Source organism: Cucurbita pepo, chromosome 10, assembly GCF_057944985.1.
Source record: "Cucurbita pepo subsp. pepo isolate OVF chromosome 10, ASM5794498v1, whole genome shotgun sequence".
Classification (NCBI taxonomy): domain Eukaryota; kingdom Viridiplantae; phylum Streptophyta; class Magnoliopsida; order Cucurbitales; family Cucurbitaceae; genus Cucurbita; species Cucurbita pepo.
In genome coordinates, this window is record NC_141807.1 from 11227399 (window position 1) to 11243872 (window position 16474).

At 33.6% G+C, this 16474-nt stretch overlaps 1 non-coding gene across 1 annotated transcript; it reads right to left on the reverse strand.

Moving 5' to 3' along the window:
* Window positions 1-13824: 13824 nt before the first annotated feature.
* On the reverse strand, window positions 13825-13896 carry TRNAC-GCA (transfer RNA cysteine (anticodon GCA)). The gene has a single exon. It is a non-coding gene; the product is annotated as a tRNA-Cys (tRNA).
* Between the last annotated feature and the right edge of the window lie 2578 nt (window positions 13897-16474).

Consider the following 16474-nt stretch of genomic DNA (forward strand, 5'->3'; position numbering starts at 1 on the left):
TAAAAATAAAAGTAAATTAATATAAAATAAGAAAATGTTGTAAAATTAAAATGAGATTGAGAAAACAACACAACATTAAATATAAAATAAAATAAAATTATAAGAGGTGTTGTTCAAATTTATCCCAACAAAAAAAAAAAGTGTTTGGGATACAGTTACAAAAAAAAAAAAAAAAAAGTACAAAAAAACTCAAACGCAAACACAGACTAACGCTACATAACAACCCCATCTGTGAGTGCACAACCTTTGAAGGCTCCCTCATCTCACGGTAAGTTCTATTACGAACCCATCCAAAATAATCACACCTGTGACCGCATCTCCTGACTTTAAACTGCTAGTCTAAACATGGTTTCGTAACGAAAGCTTTAGAGATAAATCTATCTTTACAAAAATATTTTTCTCTTAATTTATAATTAGTCATAATAAGAAATAATTAGGTACAAATTTGGTCTAGAATTCAAAACTTTCAAATCTTACTGTTACTTAACTAGATTCAAATCTAGATTCTTGAACTCCTAGTACCATAAATAAAGTTGGTATCCTCTAATAAAACAGTCATTTCTCTTAAGATCATTAAATTCTTATAGACTCCAGGCTCAATATCATTAATACAATTATGTTTTATCTTGAACATGCCAGACATGAAACTAAAGTGTGTTCAATTTAACTCCATTTTATTGCCATCTTGAATTATGTGTAGGGTATATTCTTGATTTACCTTAAAGTTCTTGTGACATGACAGTTCATATTAGTTAAGCTTTTTGCAAAATCACAAGTTTAAAGACAACAACGATGAACCTAGGTCTATTAGTCAATTCAAAGACAATTTCTTTCTCCATCTTATCGATAATAATAGTTCAACTAAATCCATTTTATACAAAGAAACAAGTTTACGACTCATAAAAACAACTACCTAAATTATGTCCTAAAATTTTGAAAACATAAGTTGTAGTTGATAATTACACAAAAATTTCCTTAAATCCATGAATTCGTGTCCAATTAGTCAATCCTAAAGATTACAACTAGCATATAGTAATTGAAGCTCCACATGAACGTAATTTAAAGTTCCCCTTACCTAACTAAAGTTTATCTCATCTTTAATGAAGCATGAATTGCACTGAAATTCATGAAATGCTTATAGACTCCAACTCTGAGTACTATTAATGCAATCATGTTTCATATGAGTTTGTCATAAATGAAACTAAGATGCATTCAATACAACTTTATTTTCTTGTCATACGAGGCAAAATAGAAAAATTAAATCAAACAAACTAATGAACTGAACCAAATCAATCCAACCAAAATTGATTAGTTTGTTTCTTTTGTTGGGTTGTTGGTTTATTTGATAACCCTTGTATATTATAACGATTCAACTTTTCGTTTTATAGCCCTTCAACTACTAAGAGAAAAATATATTTGAGTAGAAGCTAAAAATATTGGGTGTTTAAGAAAAGGCATTTGGTTTAGTGGTATGATTCTCACTTGGGTGCAAGAGGTTTTGAGTTCAATTCTTGAAATGCCCCTATGTCTAAATCTTTTCTTATCTAAGGACTTCATATTCAAAATCAACTTAACTTCATATTCGACATTGTACACTTACCATCATGCTCTTAATACTCATAGTCTTTCTTAACATCCCATCCCAAGGCTTTATTCTCCAAGATAAATTCTACATCCGAGGACTTCACGTGTTTCCTGCAATACGACCTTAATACCTAGGCCTAAGGCTTCATACATACGTTTCAAGTGGTATAATACCTAGGCCTAAGGCTTCATACATACGTTTCAAGTGGTATAACAAGGGCATTTGGTCTAGTGCTATGAAAGTTCGATTCTCAAAATGCCCCTTCAAGAGATTGTAGTATGAAAGACATTTACCAAGTTAAGAAATACATTAAAATAACACAAGTGACACATATGTAAACTATGTTATTAATATTTTATTTCTATTACATCTTTCCTTATTTATGAAATAATGAGAGGAGATATTTTTCATTTTCACAATTACTGATGACGGGAGGTTTAGGATTTTTTAATGTAAGAATCGTGGGGATGTAGCTCAGATGGTAAAGCGCACGCTTCGGATGTGGAAAGTACGGAGATCGATACCTTGCATCTCCAAATGAATCGATCACTAAATATATTATTTATTTTCAATTTTTTCTTATTTAGGACATAATGAGCCAGGATAGTTTTTCATTTTCACTATTACTGATGACGAGATGTTTAGGACTTTGTGACATAAGAATTGTGGGGATATAGCTTAAATGGTAGAGCACTTGCTTTGCATGCGAGAGGTATGGGGATCAATACCCTGCATCTCTAGATTTTCTATATTTTCACTATTATTGATGAGGAATCGTGGGATGTAGCTTATGATGGGAAATTTAGGGTTTTATGATGCAAGAATTGTGGGGATGTAGCTTAGATGGTAGAGCTCATTTAGCATGTTAGAGGTAAGGGGATATCTCGCATCTCCAAAAGAAACTATTTGTTATTAATATTTTACTTCTATTCAACCTTTCCTTATTTATGACATAATTAGCGGAGATATTTTTTCATTTTCACAAGAATTGATGACGGGACATTTAGGGTTTTTTGATATAAGTATTGTGGGAATGTAGCTTAGATGGTAGATTGCTTGCTTAGCATGCAAGAGGTACGGGGATCGGATCGATACCCCATATCTCCAAAAGAAACTATTCGTTATTACTATTTTATTTCTATTCAATTTTTCCTTATTTATGACATAATGAATAGCGTTATTTTTTTATTTTCACTATTATTGATGACGAGATGTTTAGGATTTTGTGACGTAAGAATCTTGAGGATATAGCTTAGATGGTAGAGCGTTTGCATCCCATGTGAGAATTACTGGGATCGATACCATGCATCAACAAAGGAAACGATTACTAAATATATTAGTTCTTTTAAATTTTTCCTTATTAATGACATAATGAGCGGGGATAGTTTTTCATTTTCAATATCATTGATGACGGGAAGTTTAGAGTTTTTTTATGTAAAATCGTGGGATTGTAGCATGTGAGAGATACGGGGATCGATACCTCGCATCTCCAAAAGAAACTATTCGTTATTACTATTTTATTTCTATTCAATATTTCCTTATTTATGACATAATGAGTAGCGATATTTTTCATTTTCACTATTATTCATGACGAGACGTTTAGGGTTTTGTGACGTAAAAATTGTGGAGATGTAGCTTAGATGGTAGAGCACTCGCTTTGCATGCAAGTTGTACGGGGATTGATAACCCGATCTCCAAAAGAAAGTATTTAATTTATTATTATATTTTTTCATTTTCACAATTATCGATGCCACGCATCACAAAACCAAACTATTTGTTATTAATATTTTGATATTTTTTTTTATTTTCACTATTATTGATGACCGGAAATTTAGGGTTTATGATGTAAAAAACATGGGGATGTAGCTCAGATGGTAGAGCGCTCGCTTTGCAATGAGAGGTACGGGGATTGGTACCCCGCACCTCCAAAAATAAGACTATCTATTATTAAATATATTATTTTTTTTCAATTTTTCCTTATTCATGACATGTTGGGTAGCAATATTTCTTCATTTTCACTATTATTGATGACGGGAAATTCAGGGTTTTATGATGTAAAAATTGTGGGGATATAGCTCAGATGGTAGAGCGCTCGCTTAGCATGCGAGAGGTATGGGGATCAATACCCCGCATCTCCAAAAGAGAGAAATTATTTTTTTAAGTATGAGTTAATTTAACATGTTATGTATCTGTGTGTACGAGAGAAAAAGAAAAGATACTTATATAAGGATTATTATATCATTATGGCTATGTCATTTTTATAGATAAAAGAGAGTAATGTCCCACAAGTAATGTCCCACAAGCACATATACAGAAAGGAAAGATACTTCTATAAAAGGAAAGATAAGAGTAATGTCCCACCAGCACATATATAGAAAGGAAAGATACTTCTATAAAAGGAAAGATAAGAGTAGCACATATATAGAAACGAAAGATACTTCTATAAAAGGAAAGATACTTCTATAAAAGGAAAGATACTTCTATAAAAGGAAAGATACTTCTATAAAAGGAAAGATACTTCTATAAAAGGAAAGATACTTATATAAAAGGAAAGATACTTATATAAGGATTATTTTATCATTATGGCTATGCCATTTTTATAGATAAAAGAGAGTAATGTCCCACAAGCACATATAGAGAAAGGAAAGATACTTATATAAGGATTATTATATCATTATGGCTATGCCACTTTTATAGATAAAAGAGAGTAATGTCCCACAAGGACATATAGAGAGAGGACTTATTGTAAGTAAAGAAAGCAATCTAGTAGTTATACTGCTACTTGTGAAGAGGGAATTTGATGAATTCCTCAAAAGATAAGAGCTTATAGGATGGCGGTAGCGTCCGATGCATATGACGAAACTTCTTCACAATTGCAATATCTAACCAATTTATATTATTGTCATTTATAGCTTCTATCACAATACTATAAAATTTGGGGTCAAGGCCTATATGGGACTGAAAAGACCATTCACCACACGCTTGTAAATTAAATTATATCTACCACCCCTGAAATTTTCCACGGCAAACCTTCCAACAACTTGCACTTCTTCATCATTGACATCCTTAATTGGAACTAGATTTTAAGGCAAATCTTCTCCACGAGTCACTTTGGAACACTTTTATAGATAGTTTCAACAAACTTACTTTGCTCGTGAATACTTTAGAGTTCAATATTTATAGTTGGAGAACGCTATTCAAATTGATATGGTCGAATCTTACAACAAAGTCTAATTGAGCCTCACTCTATTAGGAAATAGCCTCGAATCAAATTCTATAGTTTGGACAATGGTTGCATTGTTTTAGTCAACCAACCGAGACTAGTGTATTACCAATAGTATAAACAAATAATAATTAAATTTATGAGTAGAACTTTGGATGAAGTTTTATTAAATAGGTACTTAAATTATATCTAAAAATAGATAAGATTTTTTATTTTTATTTTTTTTATATACATTTAGGATAACAAAACAAACATTCAAGAAGATGTCATTCCTGCCATGTTTTAATTTTTATTCTTTCTTATTTCTCGAAGATTAAAAAAAATAAAAGTTATCATCTCTCAAATATGGTTCGTTATTTGATTATTTTCTCTTGAGTGAATTTTAAGTGAAACACATTCTCTACCCAAGTAATTGCAAGATGGAAGCTTCACACCAAGAGGAATCAAAGTCCCAAGTATCAACGTCCTTAAGTGCCAATTTTTATTTTCCATCTCAACATAAATTAAACTTATTTTCGTGAAGATATCTATTTATAAAAGCAAAATATCTCAGAGTCACAAAAATAAAAATGAGATATAGATACGAGACATAAATATGATACCAAATAGATATGATAACTATAAGGATTAGATTTGATTAAGTTATTTGGATTAGATTTTATATAGTTATTTGAATTAGATTTGATTTAGTCATTCTTCAATTGGATGAGAGATTTCTCCCGATTCTTCTGATCTTTCCAGTTTTCTTTTTCTGTTCCTAACATTTTGGTATTAGAGTCATGCCCTAAACTAGTTAAAACTAGAAGCAGCAGTCTTCTACGTGTGTCATAATAAAAGTATGTCGATGGAGAGTCCACTTGTGCAGTCTACTGGAGGAAGGAGTCAAGGTCGTGGAAGCTTTAGAGGCAGAGGAAGGGAACGAGGCAGACAAACCTTCAACAAGACAATAGTGGAGCGCTATAACTGTCACAAGCTAGGACATTTTCAATGGGAATGTCAAAGCAATACCAGACGAGGCAGACAAACCTTCACAAGGCCATAATGGAGTGCTATAACTGTCACAAGCTAGGACATTTTCAATTGAAATGTCAAAGCAATACCAGACGAGCCAGACAAACCTTCAACAAGGCCACAGTGGAGTGCTATAACTGTCACAAGCTATGACATTTTCAATGGGAATGTCAAAGCAAGGAGAAGGAGACAAACTATGCAGAGAGTCAAGAAGAGATGTCGCTGAGGCTTACGTGAATATGCATAAGGCCAATAGAGAAGATATGTGGTTCCTTGACTCGGGATGTAGCAATCATATGTGCGGGAAGAAGGGAATATTTTTTAGATTTTGATGGAAGTTTCAGAGATTCAGTGAAGCTGGGCAACAACTCAAGCATGGTTGTAACTGGAAAGGGTAATGTACGGCTGGAAGTGAATGGAATCATAATGATAATCACAGGAGTGTTCTATGTGCCAGACCTGAGGAACAATTTGTTGAGTATTGGTAAATTGCAAGCAAAGGCGTTACCTTTTTGTTTCAAAATGGAACATGCAAGATGTTTCATCCTGAGAGAGGCTTAATCATGGAGACAAAGATGTCTTTGGATCGAATGTTCGTATTGCATGCTATATCTCAGCCTGTAGCAACCGTTCAAACTCAATTGAAACTTATGAGGAAAAGTGGTTCAAGGTCTCTGTCGTACACTCACCGCTCCAATTCCTATCGCCATAGTCAGAGAAGCAGAAGGGACCCAAGTTCTTCCCCCTATCATTCCACTACCAATTCCAGGAGAAGCAGCCGTTCAAGTTCCCTCAGCCGCCAACGCAGAAGTAGGACTTCCTCGTTATCTCCTTTACCCAAATCGTCCAGTTCCAGTCCTAGTCGTGCATCCACTGATCGGAATCATTCCATAGAGAAGCTTAAGAAAGAGGAAGAAGAGAAGAAAAGGCGTGAAACAGAGTTGAAGAAGATAGAAGAAGATGCAGCTAGGAGGATGGAAGAACTAATTCAGAAGAATGTTGAAGAAAGACTAAACTCTGAAGAGACTAAATTAGAAATACAGAGGCGAATAGAGAAAGGTCGCACGAAGTTGTTTGATGATGTTGATGTGCAACTTGAGAAAGAGAAAGATGCCGCTCTTACTGCTACAAGACAAAAAGAAGAACAAGCACGAAAAGAGAGAGAAGAGCTAGATAAAATACTGGAAGAGAATAGAAGAAGGGTAGAAAAAGCACAGACGATTAGTTCTGGAGCTGCAGCGGAAGGAAGAAGAAAAATATTGTGAGCTCGAGTTGATTCAGAGACAAAAAGAGGAGGCAGCTCAGAGAACTAAGGTAGATGATAAGAGTTTGAGTTATGTTTTGCTGGGAGTTAGTGAAGAGTCAAAAGCTTACAGACTCTATGATATAGAAACGACAGATGAAAATAAGGATATAGAAGCGGCAGATGAAAATAAGGACATAGAAGCGGCAGATGAAAATAATGATATAGACGCGGTAGATGAAAATACTGCAGAGGAAAATATTTCATCTGGCTCTTTGGCTGAAGCAAGCTCTCCTAGCTCGAATAAGGCAAGGAATAAGAGACCACCAGTCTGGATGAGAGACTATGCAATAGGAGAAATTTTTTTTTGTAAAGAAGATGATGAAGCTCAGCCATGTTTACCCTTACTGAACCTACAAACTTTGTAAACTTTAAAGAAGTATTGAAGAGTGAGAAATAGAGGCAAGCCAGGGATCTAGAGCCATAAACAGAAATGGCACATGGTTATTGATGAAGTTACCTGGTGGAAGTTTGGTATGAGGTCGTAGATATAAACTGATTACTATTCCTGTTCAGTTTAAGGGAGGGATTGTTAGGATTAGATTTGATTGAGTTATTTGGATTAGATTTGATCTATTTATTTGAATTAGATTTGATTTAGTCATTCTTCAATTGGATGAGAGATTTCTCCCAATTCTTCATGATCTTACTGTTTTCTTTTTCTGTTACTAACAGTAACATGTCATTCTTAAAAAACTAGGACACCGATGTAACAATGATACATTAATTAAAAAGAATTATTTCAAAAAATTTATCAATTTTATATTAGAAATAAATTCATATAAATAAGTTTATATATTTGTATACTTAAAAAAAAGCTTAATGTATGTTTCACTCTCAAAATATATTCAAAGTCAAGTGTTTGATACGATGGATTATAAATTTGTAATGTATCCATTGTATTAACAAGTGTTCAGTACATGCCCAACACGTGTCATATTAGTGAAACTAAGTTATTCTCATGCTCTCTTTACACCTATTTAAAGTAGTTTGAAAACTAGCACGTCAAATATTATAATTGACTAACTACAACTTCAATTTTGTGCTTTAAGGATGGTTTTGACCCAAGAGAAATAAAATCCTTAATTTAGTACATGGTAGCAAAGATGGACATGAGAATGAGTTATTCTCATGTTGAAAGAGATTTAACCTCAAGTCATATCTCATATCTCTCTCAACCAATTATTTAGTTTTATTCAGTATGTTTTAGAAAGATAGGTCCATCAATAGCAAAAAAAAAAAAAAAAAAAAATAATAATAATAAAATAAAATAAAATAGAATAGAATAGATTAAATTAGCTAAAAGTAATGACTAACATAATTAAAAAAAAAAAAAAAAAACATAAAGGATGAATTGATTAAATTGGCTAATTGCTAACATAATTAAAAAAAAATGTAACAAACACACCTAAGTAAGATTAGGAACACAACTAAAAAAAAAAACACAAACAGCCAAAAAAATCAAGATTTGGAAAGTGTTAAATAGTTTTGATATATAGACATCTCAAGACCTTACTCGTTCAATTTTCCCATGAAATCTCATACTACAGCATCATAAAATTTAGAAAAATGATTGAAATTGATGTCATGTTCATATAGGTTGACTTTAATACAAAAGACAAATCGAACTTTCTTAAGGATAAATTGGGGACACCAGCCTAAGCTAATCAGGTAGGTGGCCTTACCATGCGTATGGTTATATTTGATGTTGACTGTACTCGTGGTTCTACAAGTGTCATATATATTGATATGTGTGAAATGTTTGTGAATCGATATGCTTATGATATGTTATAATATGTGAATTGTATGAAATACTTACGGTACCATGTGTTGAATGGTATATTTGAGATAGGATACGAGAAGGATGCACTAAACGTAATGTAACGATAGGAGTAAGACATGTTCATGAAACGTTATGGTTTGGTTACATATCGAAGTGCTATGGGTATGACAGATTGATAACAACGATATGGTCACGATGGATTCACAAAACAATACGATTAGGTTATGGGTAGAAAGGGATAGGATTATGATAGATTGATAGAACGATAGCGTTATGATACGTTCCTGTAATTGACATCCTTAATTGAAATTAGAATTGAACTTTTTTGTCATTGACATCCTTAATTGAAATTAGAATTGAAGGAAACACTTCTCCACAACTCATTATGGAACACCTTTGATAGATAGTTTCAACAGATTTACTTTGCGGAGGAATACTTTAAAATTCGATATTTATAGTTGAACGCTACTTAAATTGATGAAGTGAAATTTTACAACAGATGTTAATAAATCGTTTGTCTATTAGAAGAGAGCTTGGAATTAAATTCTTTATAGTTGGGATAAGGGATATTTTAGTCAAATTAAGTATACTTTTTAGTTTTAAAATAAATTAATTTTTTAGTTTAAAATAAATTGATTTTTTAGTTTTAATTTTATTCCTAATAAATTAATTTTGATGTGGTGTTATGTATTTTAATAAAATTAATATTAACTTAATCAACAAAAATTTGTATTTTTTTTTAAATTATAAGCTAAATTAATAAAAATACCATTGAACTTTGCACTTTATCTAAAAAATACTCATAACTTTTTTAGAAGTTTCAATAATACACTTAATCTTTAAAAAAAAAAATATAAAGAAACTATTAATTTGTTTTTTAAAAAAATACGGTTGAATTTTCAAAAAAAAAAAAAAAAAAAAAAAGCTTCAAAACTACTCTTTAACTTTCAAAAGTGTTAAAAAAAAAGATAGATGGGGAGAAAATTGTGTTCCTGGGAAGAAAATTGAAGGTTATTTTAGGAGAAGGTTTTCAAGATTAGTATAAGATCCTCAAAACATAACAAGGAGTAATATCCTAGCTTAAGGTCGCCATTAAGAACCTACTAGTAGGCTACTTACTAAGTTTTACTCACTCCATGTTTATCATTTTTTTTCAAGTAACTAAGAGTTGGTCGTGGATGAGAGCGGACTTTGGAGTGTGGGCCATGGACTAACCTCTATTTTTAATCTAGTATTTTTTGTTTTTCTTTTAAGTCTGCTTCTTATTTTGTGTTTGTAATGAGTATGTATATGTAACACCCAAAAAATGAAGGAAATTATCTCCCATAAGAATAAGCCACTCATGAAAGACCCAATGGATAGAAAGGAAAAAAATTAAAGGATTAAGCAAGAACGAAGGACTTAGTCAAGTCACTCATGTACCCTAACAAGTGTTTCACGGAGTTAAAGGCCTTTTGAAAAGAATTGGAAACCAAAAAGTAAATCAAAAGGGCAAAAAAGTCATTTTATCAATTATAAAAAATCTTTCCGGATTTGTAATTCCTTATCTAGAAGGAATCTCAAGATTAAAAAAAAAAGAAGGGAAAAATGATAAAAAAGGGATGAAAAATTTGTAGAAAAATTTTGGATTTTTCAAGAAAAATAATAGTAAAATATTCGGAAAGTGGTAAATTACCAAAATACCCCTAGAAGAATGGATAATTACAGAAATGCCACTCTAATTAGAATCAAAGCATCTACTGTGACCATCCGAGCAAAATCTTTCAAACTCAAATCTCAACCGTCGGATGTCCTGCAAAATTTGATATGATCTAGAATGAACATGCACGGATCATCAAATCCAACGACTAGTATGCAAAGCCAAGGTCGATAAGGCCATGATCGGAGTTGATATCACCAAAAAATTATCCAGAAAGATCGATCTCTAAATAACAAAGATTCTGGAGCTCTCAATGTCGGTTTAAGCTCCTCCTATAAAGTCAGAAGTAGGAGCAACAATACGGAATAAGAATCGAGAAAGGTCGATCCCCCAATTGAGGGCAAGTGTTTCTCCTACTCTCAGATTTCTTCCAAATTCGAGAGCAATCCTCCACCATTTCTCTTCAAACTTCTAAATAACGAAGAATCTGAAGCTCTCAATGTCGGTTTAAGCTCCTCCTATAAAGTCTAAAGTAGGAGCAACAATATGGAATAAGAATCGAGAAAGGTTGATCCCCTAGTCGAAGGCAATAAGCGTTTAGATTATGGGTCTCCTACTCTCAGATTTCTTCCAAATTCGAGAGCAATCCTCCACCATTTCTCTTCAAACTTATTCCTATCGTTTCTCAACAAGATTACCCACAAGTTCTATGAAGGAATAGAGTGCTGAAAGTGCCTAGAAACCATTCCCCCAATTCAATCCGCCATTGAAGAACTTCAAGAAAAACTTGAAAATCCAACCCGAGGATACATGATGACTCGTCGAGCAAGAATGCTTCCATAGAAGACCACGAAGAAAAATAACCTCGAGAGCGTTCCAAATTGAAGGAAATAGGTTTCAAAATTAAATTGGGGATAAGAGTCAAAATTCCTATCTACGATCTCTTTTCCTTCAAATTAAGGATTCCTCTAGTTTCAGAGGAAGAAGTTGAGTAAACTTGATGAAGGAATCCAGAGCTGAAACGTCGTAGAATAAGCTACCCACGAGATCGAAAATCTGGCGTTTCGAGTGAGTTGCATACCGAGATTTCTAGAAATTAAGGTCCTACACTCAAAGACGTTCCTCCAAACCAATTCCTTGAGCTTGAAGATAGGATATGGAAGAGGTTCCATGAAGAAATACGGCCTTGAAACCCCTAGAATCGGCTACCTAATAAGAAATCCTTTGTTTTATCTCCATCGATAAATCAGAGTTTGGATAACCTTTTGTAGCGAATATATTAGGCTACGATCCACGAGAAGTTATGAAATAAATCCCAAGCCCTTTCTTGTAACATCCATCTTTAAGTTTCACGAAGAAATCGAGGAGAGAAACACTGTAAATGTGGCTGTACAGGCCGAGTTTCAGATGGCGGCGATGCGAAAAATGTGCATCTTCTTCCTGTTCAGAGGAAGAAAACGATGATACGGCCAGTTCAACTAAACTGTCCAAGTCAACTCAAAAGTTGACCTTTTCTCGGGTTTTCTTAGTAGATCTTATTTTATGAAATGTTGTATGAATCCTTTTCCCGAGAGGTTATATAAGGTAATGAAGTTTGGGAGTTATTAGAAAAATTTATTTTGGAATGGTTTTCCTATTTTATGCGGATTCCACAAGAAGGGAGATTCTATCATGAGTCAAACTCAATTTATTGGATTCAAAGTTCTAGAGCTGTTTTATCTAACTCGTTGTGATCTTGAGCACCTTTAGAGTGGTTGCAGAAGTAACCCTCCGGTATTGATTGAAGCTCTTGGAGAAAATGTAATTTTATATATTTCTTATAGTTAATTTATATATTGTTGTATATTACAAACAAATTGAAATAATACTTTACATCCCCGTCTTTCTTTCTTCCGTGCAAAACTTAACATGAAAACTATATTATTTCAATATTCACTCGAGAAACAAGGGGTGAAAACTATATTATTTCAAACCCTCCATTATTGCTTCTACTTTGCGTGAAAATGCTTCCACTAAATCATGTTACTAACTAGTTGGTTTGGTTTGGTTCAATTCTTGGGTCCACTAGATTGAATTGACGTAGCTCAATTAAACTCTTGATAATATAAAAATCATAAGTTTCTTAAATTAAGTTAACTTAAAAGTTTAACCCCTAATCTTTTTTAGAATGTTTAGCTTTGTGTCTAGTTGATCTCTAAATGCTTAGAAGTATCTAATAAGACTTCTATTCAAGGAACTTTTCACTATAAAAGATGTAAGACTTCATGTTTATTATTAACGAATTTCAAATGAGTGATTTGATATATCACAGAGGATAAAATATTTATTTGTTTCAAATATCTTAAGTGGACCATTCTTTTTTGTCTAAGTATTTTGAATATTATCATTGTGAATTACTAATGGTCAGGTAAAGATGACATCAAAATTAATACTTTAATTTCATCTTCAAAATTTATTTCCAGTTAACTCAGTTGACTAATAATCATAATAGTCACCCGTGCACAAATATTTACAACAAAAGGTAAAATTATAAGGAGTACAAGAAAAAAGTGTTTAAAATAGTTTCAAAATATAGAAAAAAAAATTAGTAGGAATTGGTCAAAGTCAACATCCATTGATCACTTATGGCACAGCACAACACAACACAGATGAGGGGAACATTTTTTTTATTTCTCTACTATATTAGGCCCTTTGGTTTATTGGCACAGCACAACACAACACAAGATGGAGACATGAAGTTTTCTATGTTCGAAATAAATTTGGTGGTTGATTGTTTTCTGGTTAGCATTGGGGTACCATCAAAACTTATTTATTTCTTTGAAATGTTTGAGTTTACAATTTACATGTTTTCATTTTTCTACTTTGTCTGCTTACATTTAGAAATGAAGCAAAATTAGTCTGAGGGTTTTAGGCAGATTGTTATAATTCTAATTTTTAACTAAAAAAAAAATTAGTCTAGTTGTCACGCTTAAAACTACCCTATAGGTACAATCGACCTATTATCCTTCCACCAATAGGAGCAAAAGGCAACGTTAGTATGTGAAACTAGTTTCATGTCATTTATTCAACAATAAGGGTGTTAGCATGCATTTGGAAATGAACCCATATTTAAAAAAATTATATAAAATAGAAAAGAATTGTTATCTCAAAGAAAATGGCGAGTTAAAAGAGGTTGAAAACAATGGCAAGTTAAAAGAGGTTGAAAACAAAGTAAAATGAAAGGGCCCAACCAAATTCGAACAGGTGACCTTAAAAGAGGTTGAAAACAAAGTAAAATGAAAGGGCCCAACCAAATTCGAACAGGTGACCTCTTGATCTGCAGTCAAATGCTTTACCACTGAGCTATGGACCCATTTTGCATGATTTCAACCTGAGTGACCCCTTCTACAGAGTGTCAGTCTAAAAGTGTAAAAAGTGTCTCTCCAAAATAAAAGGGCCCAACCAAGTTCAAACGGGTGACCGGTCAAATTCTCTACCACTGAGCCATGGATTCATTTTGTAGGATTTTAACCTTAGTGACCCCTTAGACATAGTGTCGGTCCAAAAAGTGTAACAAATTTCTATCCAAGATAGAAGGGCCTGTTAGGATCGCACAACAACGCACACGCTCGATCTAGATGAACACAAAGAACAGGATAGAGAAAAGTGCAAGGAGAACTCTGGCTAAAAGGATTTTTCTATTGATGACTTCACGTATGTACAGTAAGAGAGAAGTACAGAGAATAGAAAGTACTTTTCAAAGCTCTAGCGGACGGGATATATATATACAGTTCAGTTTACTATATATAGGTTTACCAGATTTAACCATCTACTATATATAGCCATTTACTATATATAGCCATTTACTATATATAACTTTACCCGATTTAACCATCTACTATATATAGCTATTTATCAAATATAGGTTTACCGGATATAGTTTTACCAAATATAGCTTTACCAAATATAGCTTTATCGGATATAACCGTTGACCAAGCTATAAATAAGCCGCAGGCTCTATAACCTAACAATTCTCCCACTTGGAGACTGATCTAGTCAACCAAGAATTTCATTCTCAAACGACCATGAGCATCTTCATGGTCTTCATGGCACCATATCAATTGAGGCTTTGCACAACCTCAATATTCCAACATCAACACATTTTGTCAACATGTTTGCTGGATTCTTTGCACCCTCTATCTTCTCCAAACACATCACCATCTTTCACTAACCTGCAAGTGAAATGGTATCGTCTTATGTGTTTTCTCTTTAAATGATAGACCGGGTTTCTTCGCCAACTGTATGACACTCTGGCTATTTCTGTTAAGAATCTTCGTGCTGCTTCTTGCCCATTCTTCCAGATAGTCAGTCATCCATATCGTCTTCTTTCCAGCTTCAACTATTGCCACGTACTCAATCTCAGTACAACGCATTTTTGAAGCCTAGATGTCCCATCATCCATGGCTTGCGGTCTTATCAAAGGGTTGTGGTTCCCTTTCATCAGCAACAGATAGTGTAATGAAAGTACATACATATCTGGTACTCTGATAGTACAGGATGATCTTCTCAACACTAGTTCAGGTGTCAGTTGCTCCACTGCTGATTCCTCCGCAACAACCTTAGGAGTTTGTTGAGTATCTGCTACAAGATCACTTGGTGATTTTCTCCGCAACTCAACCTCAACTCCCACTTGCTTTGTTGTCTTGGAACCTTGCTCCACATATGGTTCCTCAGCAGTAGTCTCAGGAGTTTCTTGAGTATCTGCTACAACATCACTAGGTGAGTTTCCCTGCAACTCAAGCTCAACTCCCACTTGCTTCGTGGTCTTGGAACCTTGCTCCACATCTGGTTCCATTTCCAATCGCACTTTCTTCAATTCTCTGGCGGTCCTTGTGAAGCTAACTCGTTTCTGCTTGCTCATAACGTAGTTCTCACAACGACCCACATCAACAGATTTCAGCCCTTCTAAAACTCCTTTCGCAGCCAGCCTCTTCATTCCTTTCGCACTCATAGGTTCAAGTCTATTGTGCTGTAGACTTGAATTTGAAGCACTCTCAGCAACAGCAGCTATGTTCATACACCCTGCAGTGGTGTATAAGGTTCCAGATTTTGAGCCACGTGCTACCACCGTAGCACCCTTCATAATCTTTCACGAACTCTTCCCTAACTTTGTTGCATAACCTGTGCTGTTCAACTGACCAATACAGATCATGTCCAATCATTTCCTGCCGGAGTTTTTAAGTCGAAAGTGCTAACCACTACACCATAGAACCACTTGTTAAACTTTATTTTGGCAGCGATTTTTATAAGCGCCAACAACGCTGGATTTTGCACAGCTAAAGGTCGTAGTATCCTTATATACTTTCACAAGGTGTTTTCAACTTCTTTTATAGGTAATTGAACTTTTGAGTCCATGTAAATGATTGGTTGGATTAGTATCAGTTTAAGAAGATAGAGGAGAGAAGAGAGACTTTGTTAGAAATTCTCCCATAGGTAATCCCCCAAGGTGTTTTCAACTTCTTTTATAGGTCGAATTTTAAAATCAAACCACAACAAAATTTACTTCTATCTAGCAAAATTATTTTTTTGTTTGAAACAAGATTATTCCCTTCTTTTTCTAAAACTAAATTTGACTCTGAAGTAGATTTTAATAGTTTTGTTAATGAAATTTTCTTTAAATTTTTTGTACACAGAGTACCATGGAAATAAGGCTCAAATAAAGGATATAAGACACGTAATTGAGAGAACCTAAATTTTTTTTGAAGTTTGCTTTTCTAGGATACGTCATCACGAAAGTTTGAGACAAAGACCATTGGATAGGTTTTAATAAGGCTCAAATAAATTTAAAATCCAAGAAAACGTATGGACACAACTAGCTGATTTCTTTTGATTACATTACTGAATGTATGTAGATGTTTTAAGTGTTGATCTTAATGGTTTTAGAAAATATC